The sequence below is a fragment of the Lagopus muta genome, chromosome 1 (assembly GCF_023343835.1).
Source record: "Lagopus muta isolate bLagMut1 chromosome 1, bLagMut1 primary, whole genome shotgun sequence".
Taxonomy (NCBI): domain Eukaryota; kingdom Metazoa; phylum Chordata; class Aves; order Galliformes; family Phasianidae; genus Lagopus; species Lagopus muta.
In genome coordinates, this window is record NC_064433.1 from 97,797,784 (window position 1) to 97,817,251 (window position 19,468).

Sequence of the window (19,468 nt, forward strand, 5' to 3'; positions counted from 1 at the left end):
TTTCATGGGTGCAGTGCTGCATAGAGACAGATACATCTGTAGAGGTCTGATAGAGGGAGGCGCCGACAGGATCTAAGCATGCCTAATTACTTTCTTAATCCCCGCCTAAGGACAGGCTCTGATATGTTCTCACCCAAGTAGTTCTGCAGTACACAAACTCATGCAAGCTGACACTTTCCATCCATCCACACACTAACATACATATACACACGCTGATTTTACACATCCTATGCCTGTGCACTCACGGTGAAATTGCAGGAGGTGCTGGTAGAAAGGTTTCTCAATGCTTGTTATTATAAACATCCTGCTATCAGTTGCCTGTAACTTTGCCAAATTTCCCTTGTGTAGCTCCAGTTGAAATATTCTGTGCCAAGTGCATACCACAAGTCAAATGCTTTTTGGAAAACCTTTACACTGAAGCATTTCAGACAGTTCAGTGATCTGAATCAAGCAAAAAAAGCAGTTATGTCTGTGCTTAAAAAAAAAAAGAGAGAGAAAAAAAGAATCTTAGTAACCTGCTTTAGAAATGCTCTTACTAGACCACATTTTGCAGCAGGAATTTAAGCTTGACTGGAGGACACAGATATTTACTTTTACTAGCCCCATGAAATATTGCTCACATTCTTCCTAGTGACTGGTCTCTGAAGCATCCTACCTTGCAGTGGAAAATCTGAAAAACCATCAGAGCTAAAGGGTACTGAAGGAGCAGAGGAAATCCTACCTAGTTTCCTGGTCTCCTGAAGACTGGTCTCTAGTTGGCCTAACTAGGCTGTGATGTTCATGCTCTCCCTTGAGGAGAAGGCAGGATTCATCCTGGCCCAAAGGCGCAGCAGAAGGAAGCTGGATTTCATAAGTACAAAATGATTTGTCCTCTATACTGGCATGTACTAGCCTAACAAGGCTCCCATAGCTCTAACTTGCTTCTTGCTCTATTTGGGCTAAACTTTAGAGGCTAGAAGCAGGAGCCAGGAGGAGAAAAAGGCAGATGGAGTGCAACCCTCTACAGAGAGTCACCTACAGAGAAAAGGATACTGCTGCCTGTGCAGCTCCTCTTCCCAGCCCCTATGTCCTGACGGAGGGAACTGACATGAGGATGAGGGAGGCCCTCAAGCCTGTAGGGGCCTTACTCTCCAACCCTGGCATGGTAGGGGCTCCATTGTGACCCAGAGCCTTTCCTACCTCCCCTCCTCTCACTGTGAAGCCCGTCCTGACCCAGGAGAAAGGCACTTGGCTGGCCAGGGGCTCAACAATGCCCACTTTGTTGCAGGCCTCACAAAATAAGATTCATATTGATATCTTTAATTAAAAAACAAACATCTCATGAATTTTCTAATGTATAACAACTCAAGTGTTCTTCCCTCAAGCATGGATTCTGTTTAGCAGCAGTATCTACTCAAAATTTCTCTTCTTCAGTGTATAAACAATAGCCTAAATCCTTTCCAGGGTCAAAACAGAAGGTAGGCAAAGAATAGCATTCCTTCCAGATTTAATACAGGTATATTTAATTCAGACTTGCTATGACAATCCTAATCCAAACAGAAAACATCAGAAACCTTTATGGGTGCTTTGAGTTTCTAGCCACTGTGCCCAAGTGTCATTCAGCATCCCTCCTCCTATAGATTTGGATCCCATACAACCCAGTGTAGATCTCTGTGAAAACTACTAAGTGGCATGTGTGATGTCCCCAGATGGTGGTAGCATAAGATTAATATTAAATAGCCATTTATTATTCTTCTCACACATCAACCCTTACAGTCACATATCTGGAAGCAGGGCTATGAGGCAGCTCTTTCCCAGCTTCCAGATCATATTGCAGATTTGCCAAGGATGCCCACTCCTCTATCCACCACTATAGGCATTGCCCATTCTGTACATGCCTGCACCCACATGATGTGCTTCTGCTGATGTGGGTGTTCAGCTAATGGGATCAGGTCGATGTTAGTCTGAAATGTACCTGTACAAACCCAGAGTGTGACTGTCAGGTCCTGACACTACCCATTTCACTCTGCAGAGCTACTTGAATTGTATCACTCTATGCGATAGCATAGACAGTGTTTTTAAGCAGTAGAAAAACAACTATAAACAACAGCAAACCAGGCTAATCTGATGACTTTCAAAGCAAATGTGCATTTTTGCCAAACTTTTCAAGACCTGTGCTTTTCAGAATTCTTTTCAACAGGATATATAGGGCGATCCCCTAAGTAACTCTATGATTTGTGTCTTTGTTGTTGAAATTTGTTGTTTCTTTCTTTTTTTTTTTTCTTCAATGCTCAGCTGGCTTCAGTCATGTTTAAAAAATCATACCAATTCACAAGTATGAGATTCATCCATCCTTATTGCAACATCTAGCCAGCCTCAAACAAATCCTTCTAATCTTCTAAAGGTCCTAAAATAGCAATTCCATGCTCAAGAACATCTGCTTGCAGAAGTTGCTTTGCATTATTTTTCGGGCTGTTTTTCTACATCCAAACATATATGAAACAAATTTTACAGTTCTGCTGCACTGCTGAGTTCCTCATGGAGTAGACAAATGATTGCTATGATTGAGAACACCATGATATGGAAGAAGCGTTTAGAGAATCAAAAGATATTAACTCACTTGTGTTCTTTCTTTTGCTACGGCAGAAACATGGAAAGGATGACAGTTACTGAGATTTTGCCCCAGAAGCTTACAGCTTTCTCCAACAGGCAAAATTTTAATTCAACATCCTTTGTATTTTTTTCCAGCTAAGTTGTTCTACATCCAGCTACATGGCTTCAATATAATTGTGCTTTCCACTCCAATAATACTAATGCTGGGAGATTTAAATGAAGGTTTTACTGCTTTCCAAATTGTTCCCCAGTCTAGTTCACAGTCAATAGTATACCTGATGAACAGATGACCAAAATAATCTTTGTCTTGCTGAGACAAGAAGCAAAGATTTTTCTTCCATTTATGTGAATGTATGATTTCTGCTCTCACATACAGAATTCACAAAACTACTTGTTTGGTTATTTTCTACTCAGTAAATCCATAATCTCCTGGGCTGCTGAATATTGCTGTGTTTAAAGCTTGAGGAAGTAAAAGCCCAGTCGAATAAAGAGATAAAATACCTCACTCTGTAAGGAAAATTTTGCTCAGAGGCAATGTTAAAATATTGCTGCATGTCTTAAAGGTAAAGACCAACACAGTGTGAATTACAAACCTTCCTGCAGTATCTAACAGATTCATGGCTTCTTCTCCCTTTTGCTTGCCTACTGTACTTGCGAGTTCCTGGAAAATAGTTGTCTGTGTCACGTTGTCTATCCAAACAATATCTCCCTTGAGTTTTAACTGTTACACAAATAAAAATATGACATGAAGGACGGAGGATAATTTTGGCCCACCGACATTTTTTGTGTCTGTGGGCTAAAGAAAGTTAATAAGAGAGTTTACTGTGTATACCACTTCCACACTAAAAATGTTCTTCAAGAGGTTAAAAGTTCAAAGTTGAGTCAAAGTCTGCACTGCCTCCGCTCTTCCCTTTTAATTATCCGAGGTCAGGAAGTTAATAATACCAGAAATCCCCAGTAGAGACCTCTTGCTCAGTGCATGAACTTTAAACTTGTTCAGTTTTTTTCAAAGGGTAAAAAGTTCAGTGAAAACACACTGGATTTTCCCTCTGGTCTATACCAATTCAACCTCAAGGGTTAAAAGTTTAACTGTAAAAGAGAAACCTTTGTTCTCTGAGCTATATTTAAGGAGATCACTTATTAAAAGGTAAAGAATTCAAGTAGCAGCTAAAGTCCAAAGTTATTCTATTCCATAATAGTGAAAATATCGCAATAAAAGGAAGTCCTTTGATCTGTTATCACTCCTCTCAGAAGCAACTGTCACAACTTATTTTTCTCTTTATTTTGAACTTTGGACGAGTAATGGAGCCACATGGGTCCCTAAGGCCACGTGTATCCGTTAAACAGGAACATGATGCATTTGTGAATTTGTCCCACATTTTTCTGCCAGACAATATCTTTTCCCTGTTGAAACATTTACGGCAGATGTTTCTCCACCAAGACTTTTTGCACAGTTTATTTCACACAAGATCAGGTTCACCGGTTCCGTCAGTGGTGAAAGTGTCAAGTGTAGGTGTTTTTGTTATTTTCATTCTCTAAAGGGTAAGATTTGCAAGCTGACCATAGCAACCATACAGGTGGAAAATATACAAAACAGAGGTAATATAAAATGGATTTGTTTTTGTATAACACTGTTCAGGTTTGTGCTGTCAGAGCTCCCTGAGGGGTATTCAATAGGTGGAAAGGGAGTGACACTAATCAGTGTGGTTCAGAAGGTTTCTGAAAGAAGAGAACCAAATAAAAATGTTGCTTTTTGTTTTTAGTCTTTGTCCCGTGCAATGGCCAGTACAAGCATTTGCGAAACTCAAGTAAGAAATGCCCTTGACTTGAAAAATAACAGACTGTAACACATGAACTTGGGACAATTTCAGCCTTGAGAAACAACAATTTCTAATTTGGATTATCATTAGGGAATTTCTCATAACGTGAGTTTCATATAACTGTGATGTCAGTGGTCATTTCACTGAAGATCAGTTCTTAAGAAGAAGATGAATCTCAGCATGTTGGTCCCGATGTATCTGCAAGCAAAAATATCTCAGTATGTCTGGAGGTGTTGCTTTGGCCAGTACCCGTGATTGTGAGCTCTGATACAAACCTCAGCAAAATGCAGATGAGCTCTCACTTCAGGGTTCTTTAGATCTGATCATTCTCAGAACATAACTGTAGACAACTTCTCATTCTGTTCCACCCAGACCAAACCTTGGATGATTATTCAGTTTTGAGAAGTGTAATTTTAAATCTAACACAGCTCTTAAATTTCTTTCAATTGGATGTGATATACACTTCACCTTTCTCATAGAATAATGTCCATTATTGAGTCTATAAAATAACATGCACTTCACAATCTACGTGCAAATATTCATTATTAAGAAGTTTATCTTGAATTACCCTTTCAATTTTATTTTTCCTACAGATTTTGTTCCATTTAATCTGTTATTCATCAAGTACTTCTAACGAGCATCGTACTTTCATCATTTTGGTCACTTTTTCACTGTTATTAGATAAGGAGTAGGGCAAATGTAAGTTTTCTTTAAATATTCTGAGATAAATTTACCCTTTTAATGTGGTTAGCAATTGACTATGACACATCAGCTGTTTCAAGTTCAGTTCAGTAGGACAGCTTTACTGTTCTGGCAGAACTGTTTGACTAGTCTCAGAGGTCCGGAAGTCCAGCTAGTGATAGTGACCTAACGAGAGGGTCTATTTGGATCAGCTCAGCCATATTCACATCACTCTTTCCAAAGGCATTTTAGAAAAAAAAAAAAGGACAAAAAAAGCCATAAAAGCCATACAACTAGCTCAACGTGACCTTCTCAGCTCTGCTCAAACTCCATACTTATAAATTAATAACAGATTCTGTAGGTTACAGGCCATTCAGGTGCAGGAAGGGATGACTGAATTTGATTATTATACCATTTATGAAACTTGCAGTAGATAGGATAGCATAACTTTTTATTGGAAGATGTCCCTTTTGGGACCTCTTAGTAAAATTAGTAAAATTGTCATTTTACTAATTCTAATTATACTTAATATCAAAAGAAAGGCAGACTGCTCAATATAGCTGACATCAACAATATTTGTGCAAAGCATAACTCTTTCATGAACACAGTCTGAGTTCAAGTGATTCCAGGACCAAATTGAATACCTGGCAATCAAACCTCCATAAATTATGATTTTAAAAGGAGCTTATTTTGCAGCTTCAGTGTCACAAGTACCATTCTGGTTCACTTTTGCTACTCTGTCTACACATATGCTTTTTTGCCTTTAATCCTAGGTGTTTCATGTCTCTGCTCTGTCTCTCTACAGGCTGACTCAAATAGGCTCTTATTGTGTCTTAACTTGTAGGCTAAAAAACTATCACTTTTCTTTTTAGTAAATAAAATTATTGACAAGGTAACTAAAAAATATTTTACTCTCTTGAAGTTGGACTTCTTTGCTAGTGCAATTCTAGCCACAGAGCTCAAAGACAGTACTTCAGATAGTTTCTCTACTCATGTCTGCTGTCATGTTATCACCTACATACACATGCATCCCATACAAAAGCACTTCCAAGCACAAAATTCAGCCTCTGACCAATAGGATAGTAGTTCTTCCTGAAATAAGAGCTCTGAATCCCAACCACCATTGAGTTGCACTAGAAAGAACAGACGATTATGCTTTTCACCTATCCTCTTAGCTGGCAAAACAGTCAAGTGTTTCTGCTTCCCTGTTGTCTCAACCTACAACACTGTGCATTATTATACTATGCAGCAGTTCAAAGCAAATGAACCTGTCATGAACTGTGAGAGCTTATATGCCTTTACGCGTGCAGACACACAGCCCCCTGCATCAGGGATGATGAACTTCCCAATGCAGAACAAGGAAGGGTAGAAACCTCCAAAATTTCACCAAAGTGAGTAACCAGCACTTGTGAGAAGCGTCCCGAATGACACAGCATACTTGTTCTTGGATGTTTTCATCATCTGTGCACTTTGTCAAGACTCTATAATGTTTCATCTCTAATTCTTCCTTTTAATTCTCTGCTCAGTCATTATGCCCATTTACTGTAAACTCAACTGATAAAGCTCTGTTCCTTGCCCTGCAGGAACATACTGCCATGCTAGAAACTAGAAAAAAAAAAAAAAAAATCAAAGTAATTTGAATGTCTTTCCTACAGAGAAAGCTATTCTGGAGGAGCTGCTCCATATTTTGACATATTCCGTACGAAGAGGAGAGAACATAGATTCAATCATCATGGAAAAAAAAAAGTCACCCATGGATGACACACAGTCTGGTGCTGTAGCCCCTAAGTTTAGATAATGGATCTCTCTGAACAAATGGGCCTTCTCTCATAAGGTTGCCTCTGCTTATCTAAAACATAAATAGACAATAGCCAGATGCCAGTTCACCAAGGCATATTTCAGATAAAACCTGTTAAAAAAAATCAGTGGGAAGGCAGTGAATAGCACACTGCTTTTTACAGACAACACTAAGAATTTTTGTGGCTTATTATTATTATTATTTATTATTATTTTGGTGTAGCATTTTCATGCATATTATTTTACTAGACTGGAGCCATCTAATCAAAAGAAAATGCATCTTGTGAGAGAATGATCAGACGATCTACCTGACAGCTGCAGACAAAGGTGACATGCAAAGTAAGAGTCTCCTCTACACCTGAATCCTTCTACAGGTGATTCATCTGCAACCTCTGTAGCCACAAACAACATATTTAATGGGATTTAGTTAATATTAATGACTGATTAATTTAGAAGTGAAAATCTCTTCTTCCCAGTTCAAACTCTCTTCTGAGCTCAGAATAAGGTATGTTGACCACCATTAGTCCCACAGTTACTAGTGCCAAACTTGTGTATCATACAAGCAAGAGGAATGAAAGGAATAAAACAGGAATAATATGAGAGAGAGTTTTCAAATAATTTCTCAAGACTCAAAGCCCTGAAGTAATAACACTTTTTTTCCTTTCAAAACAGCAACAAAGGGAAATTCTTGTGAAAAAAGACCGAAGCAAGCTTTACAAATGAAAACATATGGCTCGTCCCTTTCCCCTCATTCAGAGAACCCACATGTAGGGAACAGCTCATTCCAAATTGGAATTTATTGGACACTGAAGTGCAGTTCCTTCCAAAGATACAGCCAAACTGGAGAGAAGACCTCAATTAAAGCAGAAGAATGAGCATAGAACAACAGAAAAATGGCTGTGCATTCTTGTCAGAACCAACTGTGACATGAGTAGACAATGGATTCTTTCTAAAAACCCACAAAATAGCTTAAGAGCACAGCTTTTGCAACTAACTAACTAGCCCTCTTATTCTTTTACAGAAAAAGAAATTTGAGGGTCATCACGGAAAAGAGCTTGAGGCAGATTTCTCAAAGAAGTTCACAACCTCTCATGAAGACAATTCACTACCAAAAATTACTGGGTGATAACTGGTATGAACATTTAAAAGATTTGGGCAGTACCCAATGGAAGAAAAAAATCTTTAAACTATCCAAAAATATGAGTAAGCTATGTAGAAACTATTAATTATATGCAACCCATTACAATTTAAAGTGTATTCTTAAATAGCTTCTTGATTGAACAAATGCCTCATTAATCTGGAACATATCAACTCAGGACCACAAGAAATGTCAAGTAGAGAACGATAACTGACATGACATGGGACTCAACATGCTGTGTGTGCTCCATCCCAAAGGCTCAGAGAGAGAAAACAATCAATGCAAAGGTCAGTGGATGTGGTGAATTGGAAAAAAATCCAATGACATTTGATTTTTTTTTTGTTGTTTAAAGTCATGCTATTTCTCTGTGGAGTTCTAAAGTGGTGACGTATCATCACATCTGAACATTTTTTGGCAAATGGATTGTTCTATCCCAACATTTCTGCAGGAGCGTCTGTCCTGTTATTGTTTTTAAAAGAGCCTTGCTGCAGCTGCACCCTGCTGTATAACTGCATAATACTTTCCAGGCAAATGCAATATTACTCTGTACAATACAGGCGAATTGAGAGAGGTGCAATCACACTGGAACTCCAGAGCTCATGCTATGCATCTTACCTCTCAGCAGGGTACTCTGTCCTTGGCTTTGTACCTTGTCATTCAGGAGACAGCTAGGTTCCTCAGCACAGGGCAAACCCTTGGAAAGTTCCAGAAAAACTTAAGCATATGCTTTAAAAATTGCTTCAACTTTCAACATTTTAAAAAGGTCACAGTGCTGATTTTCAGGGACCACAGTTTAATATAGAAATCTTTCATTCTTAGAACATTACAGTTTAGAGAGAAAATGTTTATTTGAACAATACTTTTTAATTAGAACTTCTGATGCAAATGCAAACCTTTGGTGTAAATTACAAGCAAGATAAAAGTGCTTTTTCCTTTAAAAATGTTATTCCGTCTTTAGATTTCATTCAGCACCTCAGAACTGGCAATGCAGCTATAAACAATCTTTTGAGGTCTACTCTGAAGTACTACCAGGAGGAGAGGGTAACAGCAGTATTAGCAAACCTCTTTCAGCTGTGATTTCAGCCTTGAACAATTAGGCCACTTGGTCTCTACACCATGGTTTGAAATGAAGAGGTTTGAGTGGCTTTTCTGTTGTTCTAACAACTTACCTTTGCAGGAGTCTACGTAAGCAAAGCCCTGAAGTATCCAGTTATGACCTGCAACTGCCACCAACCGTATGCTGCCTTGATCCCTCTATGGCAAGAGGCCTCCTTTGACAAAAGTGCAGGTTCACATCACACTTCCCATTTTAACAAGGGATCCTGCATAACAGCTATGATCAGATAAAATCATTTATTGTAGTTGATTGTTTCCCATGAGAAAAGGGAATTTTCTGTAATAACCAAAACCACAGATGAGAACAAAGTGCACTTTACCCAAAAGTTGTTTTGTCATTCAGAAATAAAACCACTCTACTAACATTCTCCCTCTGACTGAACTTCAGCAACAGACTACTAGAGTTATTCAGTGAACTATTTATGGGAGCTGCAGATGAGCTATCTCATATCTCTAATCTCCTGTATGTCCCAAACTATATTTGCTATTACACACAGTAAAGTTCAGGAGATCTGTTGAGCCGAGATAACACCTGCTACTATTTCAAAATGTTTTTAAATTTAATTTGTGTGTTAACTTCTAAATATACATTTGCAATTGTGTTTGTAATTGTATTGAAAGGGAGGTTTATAGAAAAATAAGAAAAAGAAGAGGCACTGGAGAACTGTTTTGACTGTACTAGCTGCCCAGATTATAATGCAATACAACATAACATACCTTTCGTATATAAACCATAGAGTTTCAAAAGCAAGAATTAAAATCAGAATCTCTCAGAGAACTTGACTGAAATGAAAAACAATGAAATAACACTTTGTCAGATATCTCTTCACTACAAATGCAACAAAGGACATTACAGATTTCACAGAGTCTGGAAGAGAGTCTGAAGAGAGTATAGCTACATTCATCAAATAAAGCACAAATTGCATGTAAGTCATTCTAACCTCTCTGGATGCTGCAGCAGGAATTTTTTTCTTACCACTCCTTCATTTTTAAACGCATAGTTAAAAATAAAAATGTTAAAAGCGTATTGTGAAAATGGTACCAGAAATGGATTGTGCAGTCAATTCTACTGTAGCTGTTAGTCGTCCCTCATGCTTTTCCAGCCTACTAGTTCCTTTTGGGGAGAGACTTAACTCCCAGCACTCACTCACCATCACAGAGGTTGCTGTGTTTCAACTGGTGACTGGGGAAATTGTCAAGAATACTGCATTCTAAGTATGCTGGGTGCAAGCAAAAAGGTTCTTAGGAACAATTGTGCAGGTAGGTACTTGCACAGGTGAAATGTAAGATCACAAAAGGGTTTAGACAGCTATGAGCTTAGTGATAATACATTCACGCTGCAGTTAGTGTGGGGACTCCAGGTAGCAAGGTGAGTGGCAAGGGAGAAGTGTGCAGTCAGTTTAGGGATGTCCCTGCCTCAACATACACAACTTTGTTTTTGTTGGTAGATTGCATTTATCACGGCCACATGGTTGCACATCAAACAATACAGCACTGCGACAATTAGGAGCTAGGGTCACTGTGACCTGATGGTCATCTGCAGTGGCACAATGTTCAGTTCATGAGCTGAGGCTCGGCCATGCACTCTGAGCCATGTCCTTGACTCCTTGCCAACCTCCCGAGTCCTCCCTTTTGCACTGAAGAGGATATATCTTACTAAATCGAGTTCAAGACTTCAGACAAAGTGTAGGGAAAGTGAATGAAATTGTGACCTGTTCCATATATCTTAATCTGTAACAATCCCCTCAGTGTATTGGATCAATCTCCCTTGTATTTCTATTGCAATTCTCTCCTTCCAAACAACCTCCAAACATTGCCTCTCCTATATGATTCCCAGTGTATATGTCTGGTTTGGCTCCATCAGTTCATCACCAAGAACTGACCAATTATCTGCCATGACTCCTCTTGTATCTAATAACATTTATCAGTAATTTGAGCAAGTGTGCATATTTTAATAGCATACTTTATTTTCACAATTCCACCTAGACTCTAATAAGTTATAGTTTAAAATAAGTCCTCAGATAATCTGTTGCTTCAATTAAAACTAATCCTTTACATAAACTGCAGAAAACCAGAGACAAAGGTGAGAATGCTGCTGAGGCAGAAGTCTCCAGAGAGATGATATGCAAAGAAGCTAATGAGAGCTTTCTTGTGTACTACCTGCAAATGTCACTTGCACTGCTTTTAAATCAGGTTCTGAATGTGTTTCTGATACTTGAGTTTTAAGGAAACCATATTTAGCAGACTGCAGTTGCTTCCTTCTCCATACTTAATGATAATGCTGGTGGTCCTTTGATGGATCCAGATTTGGTGATGCTAAATACAGTGCACAGAAACCCATCAAATCACACATGCTGACTCTCAAGCAAGTGAAGCATATATGATTGCCTCACCAGAAAGGATCAGACTGAGCACTTTTAAGGGGACAATCTTGGCTCTTCAATTTCTGGCAGATCCTCATCATTCTGCTAACATCAATTTTAAGGGGTGACACTGGTTTTTTTTTCATGTTCTATTGCTTTTCAGTTTTTATTTTACTTTATTTTTGTGCATGTGTGCTGAACTATCTTCTTTCTTTTGGTTGAAGCAGCCCAATAATTTAATCTTCATTAATACCTTTGGTGTTCATTATGGTAGCATTAATCACAAGAGTCACATTTGGTATCAATCTGAGTGTCATGTATGCTTTTCCAGGAATTCCACTGTAATCCAGCATTAATTAATTTACTGTTCCTGTCAATTCTGATTGAAAATTTAGGCATCACAGCACAAAAATCATTTTGAGAACTGCTGAAGCCTTTGGTACATTCTGTGTGCTTTGTAAGAAATTTGATGATTACTGTTACTCCTTTTAAAAAATTATTGCTTACAATACATCCCATAGATCAACATTAAAATGTATACTGTTACTTGCTTCACAGTGATGTAAGTCCAACGACAGTCAATTATCTAGAAGTTAAACAGTTTGAACAGCAGTTTAAGCTATCAGACTAACTTTGTACAGAAGCAATTCATGAGAATTCCTACCCCTTCTGAAATGCCTCCAATTCTTCTGATTCAGCTTGAGGAATCACCAGGCAAGGAGTAGTAGCATATTAAGCATATGTGATTGTGTTTGCAGCCACTGGCTGATCATGGCCTCAGTCTCCTAAATACTCAATCTAATTTTAAATCTGGGATTTCAAGTAACATTCCAGATGTCCTTCTGTGGTCAGGAACTTAAGTACTGACACTGGGAAAACAGTATCTGTCACAGTTGTCTGTCCAAATATTAAATCTGAATCACTTAAACCACCAACTAAAACTCTGCTTCAACTGCCTCTGCTCTGTTGTTTGCTATCAGCTTCATATTTCTTGCATTACACAGTTGTCCATTTGATGCCCTAAATCTATTAATAATATTTCTCAATAAATCCAAGCAAAATAATATATCTTTAAAACTTACAGTATTGGTGTCATGGTGTCTCTCACTACCTTTCATATGATGTTCTAACGGGGCTGAAGAGGAAGATTTCTGTTTTCTGATTACGTTTCTTGCATACTGCCACTGTACCAATGTAATAAGTCCTAGATGGTGCATTATGACAACATAATTTAAGGGAAGACATATTCATAGAGTAGAATCAGGAAATGTAGATCTCTGATATAGTCTTCTTGTATGTTATGATTCATTCAATCATACAGCCCTTTCCAATGTAATGAATTTTGCCATCTGCAATGAAGAAGCTATTTTGAATTCATGGGGTTTCCATTCATCTATCACAGCAGATGATCAAGCTTCTGCATATAGTTGAGTCCATAAAATTCAAGTGCAGTCTCATGTGGCACCTTGAAAGAAGCACGTTCTGCTTCAGTCTGAAAAATGGTTCTAAGAAGTCACTCTGGCTTGAATAAGCTATGTAATTTCACAGTCCCACTCAGGATAATAGAACTGGGCACTGCATAGACAACACAGTTCATCTTCCACCTTCTAGTTTTGGTTGTATGTTACACCACTTAACTCTGGCGTCCTGTATTGTACCACATTGTAGTTTAGAGACAATAACAAACACAACCTTTCCTTACAATTACACATCTGGCATGCTACTGTCTCAAACTTCAAAGCAAAACTCAGGCAAAAGCTTTATGCCTCAGACCTCTAACATACACTGTGCCTAGTAATCTCTGCAGTTTTGTGCATAAGTGCTACTGAATTTTCAGTTATTTAAAGCCACATCATAGAGAAGGAATAACTGTCTCTTGGCTAGCCAGTTTCTTGGTAGTAGGGACTCAACACACAGGAAGAAAGGATTCTATGCTCTTGACCTGCCTTACATTACTACTTGTGATAAATTATTTCTACGACATCCAAATACTCTTATGCTTTTTAAATATAGAAACTGGTAAACCCAGGTTAAAAAAAATCAACTACAATTTAGACTGCCATTTCACATGCCTGCCAAGAAGAGACTGCTGCAAGAGAAAGACATTCTCCCTCTGTCAGCCTAGCTCTAGTTGAAGGTCCCCAGTCTGAAAGACAATTGTATTAGAAAAAGCATGCCAGCTTGAAAAAGAATTTAAAAAGTCATAATTTTACAGGAGAAAGGCTAATGAATGCTACAATGGCATAGCAGTAAGATTCTTAGAAAGTATTGCATAAAACCATGTATTAGAAAGAACAACGCTATCATAGTAATAACATATAATTATTCCTTTGTACTTGTCTCACCCCAAATTGGGTTACTAAGAAGGTAAGCACAAATACTCTCACTTTACAGTTGGCATACCGCAGAGCAAAATATCACTCTAAAAGTTGCATAGTAGAGTACATAATGAGCTCAGACAGCCTACACAACTTTGGCTTCAGCACATCACTGTATTTCATTATAAACAAAACCTATGAGATTTTTGTGCAGAAGAAAACAGTGTTCAATGGTTTTCTGAATGCATGAAGCTTAAGAGCCCAACTACAGAATTCTGCAATCTAGAGTACCTGTTTGCCATTCTTCAGAGTCTGTGGAAAAGAAACAGTTATTTTAAAAAAATGACAGTCAAGAAGAAACATTTAATGCAAAAATTAAAGATGTTGCAATAGTAAAATTTGATTCAACAGCACCTAGTGTACCCCAATACTCACACACAAGCTATTCAGGGATCCCATTCTGATTGTATGTCATAATACCCTGATATAGGTATTATTGCAGGCTACATATGCTTGTGTTATTTCTAAATTTGTTCTTTAAAGATTTGTATTTACTGCACTTATTGAAAGCTTACTAGAGAAGCCTGACTAGATTAATGTAAACATGTACATACCTACAACAGTAGAGAAATAAATAAGAAGGTTAGTAATCGGTTACATCCTAAAACAGTGTGATTGAAAAATGCAAACTGTTTTGCAAAGGGCTTTGCAATTTCTGAAGGCTAAGAGCTGCACCAGGACACCTTAGCTGAGGGTCATAACAAGTGCCACCTCTGGAAGCTCAAGGCGTGTCAGATGGCACAGGCCTCACCAGCAACTTAGAGAGTCATTAGAAGGCCAAATATGCAATCAGGTCATGCTAGACAACTGACCCTGGGGTTACAGGCCTGGGGAGAGATTTGTGCAACTTCACAACCTGCAAGGAAAGACTTGAATGACTTACAAGCAGCACAGAAACTCTAAGACTGAAATACATTTTAATCTCCCATCATGTGGTATAATGCAGGAAGCTGCTTGAGCTGGGGGTGAGAGGGCTTATTCTCTTAGTCAGAGCTGGTGCGTTAGCAGGAGATTATTGCCTTGCATGTATTAGAAAAGGAAAAGGATTGCAGCGCGGGTGACGTAGGAGAGAAAGGAGGTTATGCAGCATGAACCAGAGAAGGGGAAAGAGCTACAGGTGCAATGGAAGGAGCATGTGATGATCCTCATGACTTGTAATGAAAGAGCTGGCATCCTCTTAACCAGATCTTTTGTGCAAAGTTGAAATTGTAGTAACTGTATCTCAGAAGAAACTATCAATGAACATTCCTTGTGAGAAAAAACACATTAATTTGTGAAATACATTTTGGATTATACAGCATGCTAAGCATTTCTGTGTCATTCTGTACCATAGTTATTCATTTGGATACACAGAAATTCCAGTGCCCACTTCGTATAAGGCTGAAGTCCTCAAAAGCAAGCTGACTCCATCACTTCTACTAAGGCTGCACCTGTGCCATCATTTTTCAGAATCAGTGCCTAAAGGTGTTTCCAAGGCATCACAATAAAGTGTTGGCATTCTTACAAATGAGAAAGCACCCTCTTAAGATTTGCGTGTGCGTGCAGCCTTCTAGGTAGATTTTAGCTTCTAAATCTTTCATCTCTTTTGGTGCAACAAGAGAGAACTGTGCCACTTACCGTTCACTTAAAGCAACTATTGGAGATAGAGAAGGTATTTAATGCAGTTCACCACAGTATCAGCACAACATTTGCACTATTAAAAATCATATAAAAAGTCGTAAGGTCGCAGGTCTCTCGAATTATGACAATCCCATCACTGTATGTACCTAAAGTAAGCAGTTGGTAGTTCAAGTCACTGATTTACATTTACCAGACATATGAAAGGTGAGCATTTTTTTTCCAAAAAAAACCAATATATGAATTATTAAATGTTTTGATCATAGTAAGTGCTCTCTGATCTTCCAAGTGCTCTTTTGTCATTTAGTGAGGTAAAAATCGACTAAAAATGGCTTTTTTTTTTTTTTTTTAATTGGAATAGACAGCAATAGCAGCAAGATTCCTTTCTTCTATAAGGATTTCCTCACATATCTTCTTTCTTTGATTTTCAGATTTTTGCAGATTTATTTCCTTCTTGCTCTGATACATTCTATGCTTTATTTTTCTCTGGGCTCAGCAAGCTCTAGGCTGACTTCTAGTCTGTCTTTTGTAAGGGTGGGTAATTATTTTAGTATCATCATACCCTTTTCCAGAACTTTGTTGTCATTTCTTGACTGCACTACACTTAACCACATAGACCATAACTTATATCTCATTTTATTACCAAAAACTGTTTACTTTTTGCCCTGTTTCCCTGCTCTGTTGCTTCTGTTGCTGACGTATCTTAACCCTACTTTATGATGCTCTATATTCCTTGACTTTTACTTCTCTAGAGTTTTGGTACTGCCATAATGAGACTTGCTGCCTGACTGCTGAACAACTGGTTTTATTGGATTCTATGTCTAACTCATCAGCTTTGGTGTTCTTTTGGAGCCTGTGGAGAAAAGGTAGGAGAACAGGGTAGTAAGAAACAGATACGGTTAAGCAGCAGTAAGTATGGAAAAGACATCCAATAGAGAACTTTGGCTAGTGCCATTATCAGATCTTCCCCTTAACTATGCTGCACTGTATTTTTGCAAAACTAGCTTCTTATCTATTAAAGATGAAGCTGAGAGCTTCAGTTCATTGGCCTAGTTACTTGCTAAAGTTATCTCCAGAGAAGCAGCATTCCTAGCGACTTTAACAGCATCATTCCATCAGAGTTACTTTAAAGCTTGGATATTTCACTTCATATTACCTTCATTATCAAGTTGCTTTTTTCAGCAGCTTTGAAATATTATATAACTTCAATCTCCTGTGTCCCTTTGAATACAAAATCTTACTATTAATCCTGTTGCAAATGTGAATCTAGGTTATGTCACTTCCTCCATATACTTTTGCTGAAGTTGATAGAAAATGCAGCAACAGTCTTTCCCAAATTTAAATTTAAGAACTTGTTTCAATTGTAATAGTATTCTATTGGCCTTTAGGCAGTGTATCAACTGAGACAGACGTATTAAAAAAAACCAATGGATGCACTGAAACTGATAAAGTGCCGATACAGTCTTCTGGGCATTTTCAAATCTGTAGACTGAAATCACTATGGAATTTAAACATGCATCAAGAAATACAAGGCTGAACCTTTTTTTTTTTTTTTTTTTTTTTTTTTTTACAGAATCTAACTTCAGTTTTGTATTTCTTCTCTCAAATTACTGAGAAGTTACTCAGGTAGGAAAAATATACATTCAGCCAAGTACTTTCTAATACATAGAATCACAGAATCATAGAATCACTGGATTTTTAAGGTTGGAAAATACCTCTAAGATCATCTAGTTCAACCCTCAGCCCATCACCTCAATGCCCACTAACCGTGTCCCCAAGTACCACACCTACACATTAGAAATACATGCTAAGTTTTTGTTAATGTTTGTAAATATACCCTCTGTACTCACATTAAAAAGGATTGTAATCCAACCAATTAAAACAGTGCTGATAAAATAAGTTCTATTCTTATTTAGGATAAGAAGTATCTTTAGCATCTAAGGGCTGTTAAATGAAAGTGACTTTGACTTCCTGGACAAAATTTCTTCAAGTTCTGTAGATATAAAAATGACATCTTATCTTTCTCTTTGCTTAGAGTTTAATTCACTGTTCAGTGCTGAATGAAATCAGTGGTCATTCTTCATTTAACTTTAGTAAGTTACAGATCAGGCCAAGAATCATATTATAGCTAAAGTAGGGATGCTATTGTACTGTCATCAACTCCTCTGATGTAACAGAGTCCTGCAACTGAACAACCTTCATTTCTGAAATCTCCTAGACTGAGAAATAGATCATGTGTACCACTTCTAATTTAATAGCTGAGAAAAGAGTCCATCCCGAACTGTGGAAACAAACCTAAGTTTCCAAAGTTTCATACTAAACAGTAAGACCTGTAAATACAAAGGAATTTTGATTTCATTTCTGTAGTGGAACTTAATCAATAAACTGTCAGTTGTCCAAAGCAGCTGATAATCCCTGCTTGACAATCAGTTCTAGCTGTTTTCACTTTCACTATCTCTGCATATATCTGTCAAAATAAGCCAGTCTGGAATGAAATGGTATCATTACATACCCAATATGCAAATTTTATGTGACCAGAACATGAATTATGGTTTCACCTTTGTTAATTTTTCTTCTCTCATGGCCAACATCTTGCCAGAGTACTTCATCTCAGAGGCTGAGGCTATACCCAAAAGATTTAACAGAGACATCTGAATCCAAAGCCTTTTCCTGACAACCTTTGCGATTTTGACTGAAGATTTTCATGGTGTTCTGAAAAGATAAAAGTATCATCTTCAAAGTGATCCTCTTTATACTAGCAAACTGGGGAAGGAGACAAGTTTGAGGCCGATGCAAGCCCAGAAACAATTTTGCATTGGCAATTTTGCTGCTTGGGAAGAAGCTGCAAGTTAGAAGCTTGGTGTTTGTTACAAAACTATGCTAGTCAATATCCAACATTTGGCATTAGTAGCATTAATGGAGTTGTTTGATTGCTGAATATGCCTACTGTATACCATCACACAAGAGCATTTATGGAAAAGAGCAGGAAGCAAACATCAGAGCCTTGGCAGAGCCTTGGATACATCCTTCATTCCAAATATGATTCTGCTGATGATCAAAACAAGATTTCTTCCCAAAAGCACAAGGGCATCTCATCCTAATTATTGCTGATCTGGAGAGAGTACTACCAAGGTAAACATGTCAATCACTTTGAACCTTGTTTCATCAATTGTGGCTGTGAAGCTAAACAGCTGCCTTCAGATAGCTCATACAGTGACCTCCACCTTCTGTATACTAATGGGAAGACAAACATCTCTGGGTGACAGTAGGGAAACTGAGGATAGCCTGAGGACTTCCAGAAAATAGACATGAAATCCTGCTTTTATTAGCAAATTATGATACCTTTTTTGGGCTTTCAATCTCTTGAGATTAAGCTGATGACCTCCAGTTCTCTAGTGAAGGTACATTCCTTTGTCATACTCTGAGAAGCATTACCAAGGACAGAAAAATGAATAGGCTAGATGCAAGCATAAAACCTTGATAGTCTCTGCTGGGAACAAGAAAATACTCTAACATGGAGAATGAAGTTAAAGATTCTATCAGACCAGCCTGGCTCACTGAGGACTTGCAGACTGCTGAGTCTTGAACAAGAAAAATCAGACAGTTTAGTCCAATTGGTGGCACTTGGAATATGAATTCTGATCTGAAGAAGTACTGAAGAAGAAAATAACTGGAAGCTGGGAGCAGATACTGGGAGAAGAAGTAAAGAGTGTTTTCTCTATGCTTGTAATCAACCTTAAGCATCTACTATTAGACACTCCAGGCCAAAACACTGAACAAAGATGAATCTTTATCTTGCTGAGTACTGAACTTTTCATAATCTTTCTGCTTTTCCTAAGCTTGACTGTCCAAGTATAATGATCTCAGTGTTACCACAGACAGTCTGGAAACTGCCTGGTCATGAGGCACCACTATATCAGAAGGATGAGCTCATGTTATGAACAATCTGAACTAATATTTCCAAAG